We start from the raw sequence: 7966 nt of genomic DNA, 5'->3' as shown, positions 1-7966 counted from the left end.
ATTCCATTCCGAACCTCAAGACTGCAGCCGACGTGTGCTCTCCAGCTGACAACACCGCAGCCGTGACCAAATAATTAATTTTGACATCAATCTGAATACCGATACATGTCCAACGCCATCGTCCAGTGTGCTTTCCCCGGTTCTCCCGTATGTGAGCGAGGCCTATCACGCCGTGGGAGCTTTTCACTGGAGCTCGGTCGGACATGCCGTGTTGTTAAACGTCCGGCAGCCGTGGCAGAAAATACGGATGTCGAAGTGACCAGTCACCAGCATAGTGAAAGTTGTGCAAAGATGTTGGTGATTGATTGATCATTGAGCGGACAAGTTCCATAGATACATACCTACTCAAACAACATGAAATTTCAATTTGGTATGCATCTGCTCCCTCGGTGTGTTCCTTGTCATATCTTATCGTCTAATTATTATATACATGCAACAACCTTTATTTCAATTATTGCATTTTTTGTTTAAAAAAAACATGACTGACCTGCGGCCATCAATTAAATCTATGTTTCTACCGTAAAGGAAAATCACAACTGCTGACTACTTCCTAAATATGTGCGGCTAATGCATCGAGCGCACAGCATTCCAATACCTACTGACTTTTGATCAGATGGATGTTCGTCGCTTGGAATCAGTTTACCGCTAACGTCAATCAGGACATTATGGAGCAACCACCATTGCCTGACTACATATTAGGAAGTTACTTAACATGAGATATCGAATAAATTGCTAACATTAATGAATGCAATGTAAATGTTGGCTCAGTGTGCTTCTGTTTCGTCCATCTGCTGACTGAAATAATTTTCTTTCAATCATTGCATACTTGGGACACCACGGTTAACATTTCCTTCATCTAGTCTGACCCTCGCTGACTTTAGATAACTTCATGCTCATTACCATTGTTTTGCTCTGAGACATGAAGCAACATTTTATGATTTTTGCATCGTTACTTACTCAGGCACACGCAGAAGAAGCCACAAAGATTAGCTTCCTTTTTCTTTTCTTTGTCCGCCTTGTCATCCAATTGTGTTCATATCATGCATTCAGCCAAACACGGATACGCAACCTTACGTTGATACTGACGCTAAACTCGCTGGAAAAGGCAAAAACGTTCGAAATGGGCTATTGCCTTCGTGTGAGCGTGACCCACTGCGGTTTTCAGAAATGTTCCGGTAGCGCAAAGTTTAAAGCGATACCAGAGGACCAAATGACACAAGTTTTATAGTTCGTTTTTTTTTTTTCAAAAGGACGCTGGCTCAAAGTTCATTATCGAAGCTCTCACGTGAATTTTGGCAACTTCAGCGTCTGGCTAAGAATTTCTTGCCGAAAAAAAATGATCGATTTCAAATTGTGCTCGGTAAATATATGGAAATTATGACTTCAAAAATGAGCATACTATGATGACGTCACTGGTGGCAGCTGGCACCCAATGTCCGTACGAAAGCATTCATTGCCAACGAATTTTGGGAAAACTTCGTTTTTTGCTCTTACCGAGGCCCGAATCGAGTACCCGATTCTTTCCATGATAGTTGTGCGTTGCATTGCAATGCAAGTTCCACAGCATGACGTCACCACTGTTCTCATGTCTAGTTCCAAAACGCAGGCATGAAATTTATCGGGAATAATTCACATGTTAAAATAAGGCGACGTTCGAGTTTCTCAGGTTCAGTTTTTGCCAGTTTTGCTCGCTAAAACACGTGCTTGTTCGAAAAACATACTTGGAGCCAGCGTCCTTTTGAAAAAAAAAACGAACTATAGCTGTATATTTATGAGTTCAACTGATACTCAATAAACCGTTAACACCTATTTCATTTAGGTTGGATGACAAACGAATCATTTTCATATGGCTGGTCGGTGAGGTAATACCTAAACATAATCTAAAAAGTAACATAATCCACTGTTTTCTGCTTGCTGCAAAATACTTGGTAGTGAAGTCAAAACTAGGGCCTAGGCATAAATATTATGAAGACAGAATGCATTTATAAGCCATATGCTGCTAAATACAATGGTTATATGGTTATATAGTTTTGGATTAATGAATGCCATAGTCATTATTCAATGCCATTGACTGCTCAATATTGATATAGCGTTTATCTTTGGTGCCCAAATGGTCAGAGGCAAGGCCTTGTCGAGGAAATTTGCTCTGAAAGGTTTGAAAGGTTGTGTTGCGTGCAGCAATATAAGTAAACCTCATCAAAATTTTCAAAAGCAGTACCATATAAATCGCAATGAACCGCTCTATTTAACGATGAGAACCTCATTATGATGTCGCAACTACACGCGGAGACATAAGCTTATCAAAATAGGGCCGTTATGCAACGGCCCGAAGGAAAATACCGCTTCGTGCACAGTCCAAATATAGAGAAGTTTATGCCAGCGCCGAAGTAAATTCAGCAATAGTACGCACAAAAGGAGCCGAAAGGCACTCTCTGTTCCCTGTTCAGTAACCTCGCTTCATGTAAGGCAGAGGCAAATGCAAGGGCTCTTGTACAATTAGCTGGTACCATTGGCCGTAATTATCGACTATAAAGTCCAGACTGCAAGTCAAACCAAAAACTCATAGAGAAATTTAAGTTGTTCTCAGTACTTAGAGACAGATGATTTGAAACTGAATGTATCATTCGACTTTTGTAAAGAATGGGAGCAAATACATTCCCTATTATTCTTCGGCGTCAGGATTTAAGGACTAACTAAATGTGACATAACTGGGGGAGTTAGTTTTGCGCTGTGCTACCTGATTACGGATAACTAAAATAAAAATTGCTTTGGAATCCATGCGCAAGTCAGCAATTAATAAAAGCCAATCATTTTCCCAGCCAAGTAAATACCATATAAATTGATGCTTACAGATTGACAAAAAGCAGAAGATTTAGTTATGTCTTCAATCAAGGATGAGACACATTATTATTTTTTCGAAAGGCATATCTTCATTCAATGCCATTCAAGCACCGCCTTGCAAATCATTCGTCTCACCGGAAGTCCAAAGGTGTTGAAACTGAAATGTGTGACGAAATGTATGTAAATCCAAGAGACTCGACAGCGACAAACTGCAGTCGTACACTGTTGAGTTATTGCAAAAGGATGTTTATGTGCTTGATGCATGCATTATGGATACTCCCGAGTCCCCGACCATAAAAGGAGGCAAGAGTGTCTTTGCCGCACCAAGATAAATCCCAAATAGTTGTACTCGCGTGGAAGTCTTTGTTCCTACGCGTCGGCGCTTCACAAAAAATGGCATTATCTGTAACATTAGTCAAGTTTGTTTGTAAATATCTAACCCCACGTGCGCTCGTCTAAGAGCAAAAAAAAAAATCACCAAATATAAGGCTGAATTTTGTTTTCTTTTCGCGTAAAATGGCAATCCAGGATTTGTCACACCACTGGCCACAGTCATTTCCAAATGTCCTTTAAAAATGTCCACCATAAACGATTCCTAAAGTACCACACCTGACCCTCGGGCCTCAGCCCATCCCCCAACGCCTTACGATCAAGACGACTCTACTCCACCGACGTGGTGCTGTCAGACCCGTTGATACAAGTATTTACATGCCACGCCCCCTCTCACTTCCTCCCCGGTCGGCCTCCCGTCCTCTCAACGCTCTGCACTCCGATTGCTGTATATGCAATTTAAGACGGTCCGAATGCCAACTGTCCGGATCGCCGCTAGCCTACTGCTCACCTTGTCAATGTTCGCAGCGTTCCAAACGGCGCTCTCTGCGACGTTCCAGGCGGCGTTCCGCGCGGCGTACTCGCCCGAGCACGTCTCTCCGTGAGCACGCCAGCACGGCACTGCGGGCCCGCCGAGCTCGGCCGGCTGTCGTAGCGCCCGCCGTGGCCGCCTCTCGGACCCCCCCCCCCTTCAACCGCACCCCCCCCCCCCCCCCAGCAACCGGTTCCTAGGCCCGCTTCGGATGGCCGGTGCGGACCCGAGACTTGAGGTTCGGCATGACACGGAGCTTTGTTTGAAGTTCGGACGCCGCCGAGCGGCGCGGCGGGGGCGGGGAGCGAAGACCGATCCAGGGATGTCCCTAAATTGAGAGAGATGTTATCGAAAAACAGATCCGGAAGGATGAGCTGATTACGAATGGAACGGTACATCGGTGAGAAGACAGTGCGGAGGCGGGAGACGACCAACGAGACGGATCTGGGACTATTTCCAGCTCGTGAGTTTTCTGTGCTGTGGCTACTTATGTGCATATTTTTGCGGCTATTTTTTTTTGCAGGGTGCAGCCGGATGCTCGCTAGATTTTCTTTTGTAAGGAATAAAATTTGGATTGAAATTTCGTCAGGACCACGCACAACTAAGAAGAATCTGCTAAATCAATTTTCTTTAGAACGGCCGATGTCAATGCAATAACTCATCCAATGTCAAGACTCCCACTCCACATCCCAAGTCACTACCACAGTCACCAAATTTCACACCACCGTGCACCACGCATTCCTGCACCCATCGAACCCAGCCACCACCACCTGGGGAGGGGGGGGGGGGGGGTGAGCGCCGTCCGGTGCATGGCGCCCGGCCCAGCAGCTAAGGCACGCATACAGATGAGCGAGTCTACCGGCGCACCCCGACAATCTGGACGGGGGAGGGGGAGGCGTTAGGACGCGGATGTGCTGTCAGTGGGGGGGGGGGGCTAGAATGCGTGAGCCTCATGGTAACAGGGACTGAGAGTAAGGGGTACTGATTGTTCGTGGGCTTCCAAAGTTTTTTTTCTGGGGTGAATGGGGCACAGTTGTTAAAAGAGGCATTGGTTAATTTTTCATGTGCTGTGATTGACTAAGGTGAGCTTTGGTTTTCACGTCTTATTTGTCTAACTAAATTATTTTTTAGAAGAGGGTATGCTATCCGTAGTGACTCTGAATCTGATGTGCGAAAGTCAGTACAAACGATAATATTCTCATGACTACCACTACATAAGTTGTGTGCTTCATTTTAGTTTCCATTGACGGCTGAATGAATTGATCGGCGATCTATGTAAACGTCTTATGTAACTACTTGCATCATTTTTGGACGTGGGACGTTATTTTTGGATGTGCTTCTATGCAGTACGTATGCTGCTATGCATATAAGAAGCCATTTACCACCCGATAACCAGTGCGAATATAAAGAAATATGCATTGCAAAGTTACCTACGAGCAGCTGGCTAGTGTGATCTCACAGCACAGTGTTCTCTCAAGATGACATGATATTATGTGACGTCATAGCTTGGAGCTATTACATAACACCGCAATGGACTGATAAAGTTGCCATTTTTTCTTAGCCGTGCAATTTCATAATGCATATTTCAGATACGGGCAGCTGATTATCAGACTATCGAGGCGGAGGACTCCCAATATATTGTGTTTTATTTTCCTTTCAGAGCAGTAGAAGCGTATCATAGATGCCTGCCCATTATTTGCAAAACCACACAGACTAAAGGGAAAATATGTTATGTCCGAGAAACCAGGGGGTTAGCTGGGAAAGTCAGTTAACCCGTAGCTAGCTGTCCAAGCGTCAGGCACAACCCGCGTCGGGCGTCGATTGAGCCTGGTCAGTTCAGAGTGGCAGTCACTGAGGCGGTAAACCTCCTCTATACCTATATAGTGGCACAGTAAGTAAGTCGTGCACGGGTAATATCCTGACACAATGCGCCGACAGGCGACAGTTCACGCCTTCGTTATTAGTCAGAGGAAAAGAGCCGCTACTGTAGACCGTGCCACGAAGCGGCGCATGCGACGCTCACGACGGGTTCACGCGACGAAATTAGCTGCGCTTGTTCGATTTGCTGCTGGGTTTTCCTGTTCAGAGACCATTTTGTAAAAGGGCATAAAAAACATCGTTATGTTTCTAATTCAAGAACCAGTAGCTGTGACATGAAAAACAACACAGCAGCTGTGAGTCAAGTGACCAAGTGCGTCCACCAAAATTACAACTCGGGTAAACATTCGAAAACGATGTCACAGAGCAGCCTTGTAGCCTCATGATAGATCTGACACAGCCTTGCTTGGTGAACCCTAATCAACATTAAGGCAGTACTGGACACTAACGGAACAGCTACAGTACGCCACATATATCCGCTCACCAACCGCCGCCGACCCGGCCTACACAGTGTGGGTGTGATCGGAAATCGGCTGTCACGATAAATGGAAACCGTTTTAATCAGACCGACCTTGACCACAAGAAAACGAACAGTTCCGGCTGCTGGCTTCAACGGCTTCTTGAATGCATAGTTTAGTTACCTGCATAGTTACTAAATGGGACCCGGACACGATGATGATAGTGAAATGACAAGACATTTAAAAATGTTGCACCACTTGTACCTATATAACAAGCGCACAGTGCTCGACTGCTGAGTGACACATGCCATATGCCTGCTAGAATGACTTATCCAATTCTCACAAGTGGACATCACAATTTATAGCCACCACCAATTTTTTGAGCTTGGCAAATGTCAAGCATATTCAATTACGTTTTGTATTTTTAGGTTGTATGTATGTATATTGTATGTATGTATATTGTATTAGCGAAGCATTCCAATGATGGATTAGTGTCAGCTTCTAGTCAATGACAATAGTAAAAACATATAAAACACAAGCACACACACGCATACACATTGTACTAAAATACCAAAACGCTAGTCACTTGTCGAGTTTAAAAGTCGTAAAAACTCTGCTCTAGTTCGAGAGCCGGTGGTGGCAGGCGGCAGGCGATTCCAGGACGAGGCCGCTCGGTACGACAAGGCCCGGCGCGACATAGACAGCCGGTAAGCCGGCAGCTCCAGTAAACCGGCACACGTTGCCCGCGTTGAGCGCTGCGATACAGCGGCTCGCCGAGTGAATAGGGAGCGGATCGCCTCCGGAGCGCAAGGGTCACTCAGCGCCCTGAACACAGTGGAGCAGTCACGGTGGACGACAAGATCAGCAATGTCATGCCAGCCGAGGGCTCTCAACACCGGTGAAATATGTTCAGAAACCCGCACTCCGGAGACGACCCTAGCACCAAAATTCAGGATCTTCTGCACCTTATGTAAATGACAGCGAGCGGCCCCGCCCCAGACGGAGAGGCAGTAAAGGATGTGGGGGAAAACATGGCACTGGATAAGGAGCTTACGGGTCTCGGGGGTAAGATGATGACGAATTTTATACAAACATAGAAGGATGGAATTGCACTTTTTGACAACATTTGAAATGTGCTTTTCCCAGGATAGGGTTGAGTCGACCGTCACGGTCACTCCCAGCATCTTCACAAAAGGGGATGGTTGTAGTGTGTGACCGGATATGGTAAGGGAAAAGGATGAGGCTTTCTTGAGGTTCTGGCCAGTACCCACAAGAAGCAAGGTGGTCTTACTAGGATTCATTTTCAAGGAATTGGATGTGTAATAGGACTGGACAGCGAGCAAGGTGTCTTCCTGTTGTTTTTTAAGGACAGGTAAGTGAGTGGGAAGAGCGGAATCGAGGAGTTGGGTATCGTCTGCATAGGAAATGAGCCGTCCATGAGGAAGGTAGGAAGGTAGGTCATTTGTGAAGATGCTGAAGAGGATTGGGCCGACCAGGGAGCCCTGCGGAACGCCATGGGACATAGGAAGGGATAGGGAGCCGCCTCTCACCACCTGCCGCCGGCCACCGAGGTAACTCGCGAACCACCCGGGGTCAACACCGTACCAGCTCAACTTGGACAATAAAATACCATGTTCAACACTATCAAAGGCGCGACTGAGGTCCACCGACGTGATGGCAACAATGTGACCCTTGTCGACGCGGCGCGTCACCCACTCAACAGCGTCGGTGAGAGCATCCTCCGTTGAGTGATATCGGCGGTACGCATACTGAGATGGTGATAAAATAGAGGACGTATCAAGATAAGAAGCGAGCTGAGGCCTCTTGCACCAAAATCCTCTTGCACCAATGCTTGGATTATTTTGCATCGTATACCCAGTCCAAGTCTCAAATGTAACAATTTGCGTGCAAAATTTAGCAAACACAT

This window comes from Amphibalanus amphitrite, unplaced genomic scaffold (assembly GCF_019059575.1).
Source record: "Amphibalanus amphitrite isolate SeventyFive unplaced genomic scaffold, NRLGWU_Aamphi_draft 000490F_arrow, whole genome shotgun sequence".
Lineage (NCBI taxonomy): Eukaryota > Metazoa > Arthropoda > Thecostraca > Balanomorpha > Balanidae > Amphibalanus > Amphibalanus amphitrite.
The sequence above is the reverse complement of the archived record's forward strand: the minus strand, read 5'-3'. Positions refer to the sequence as shown.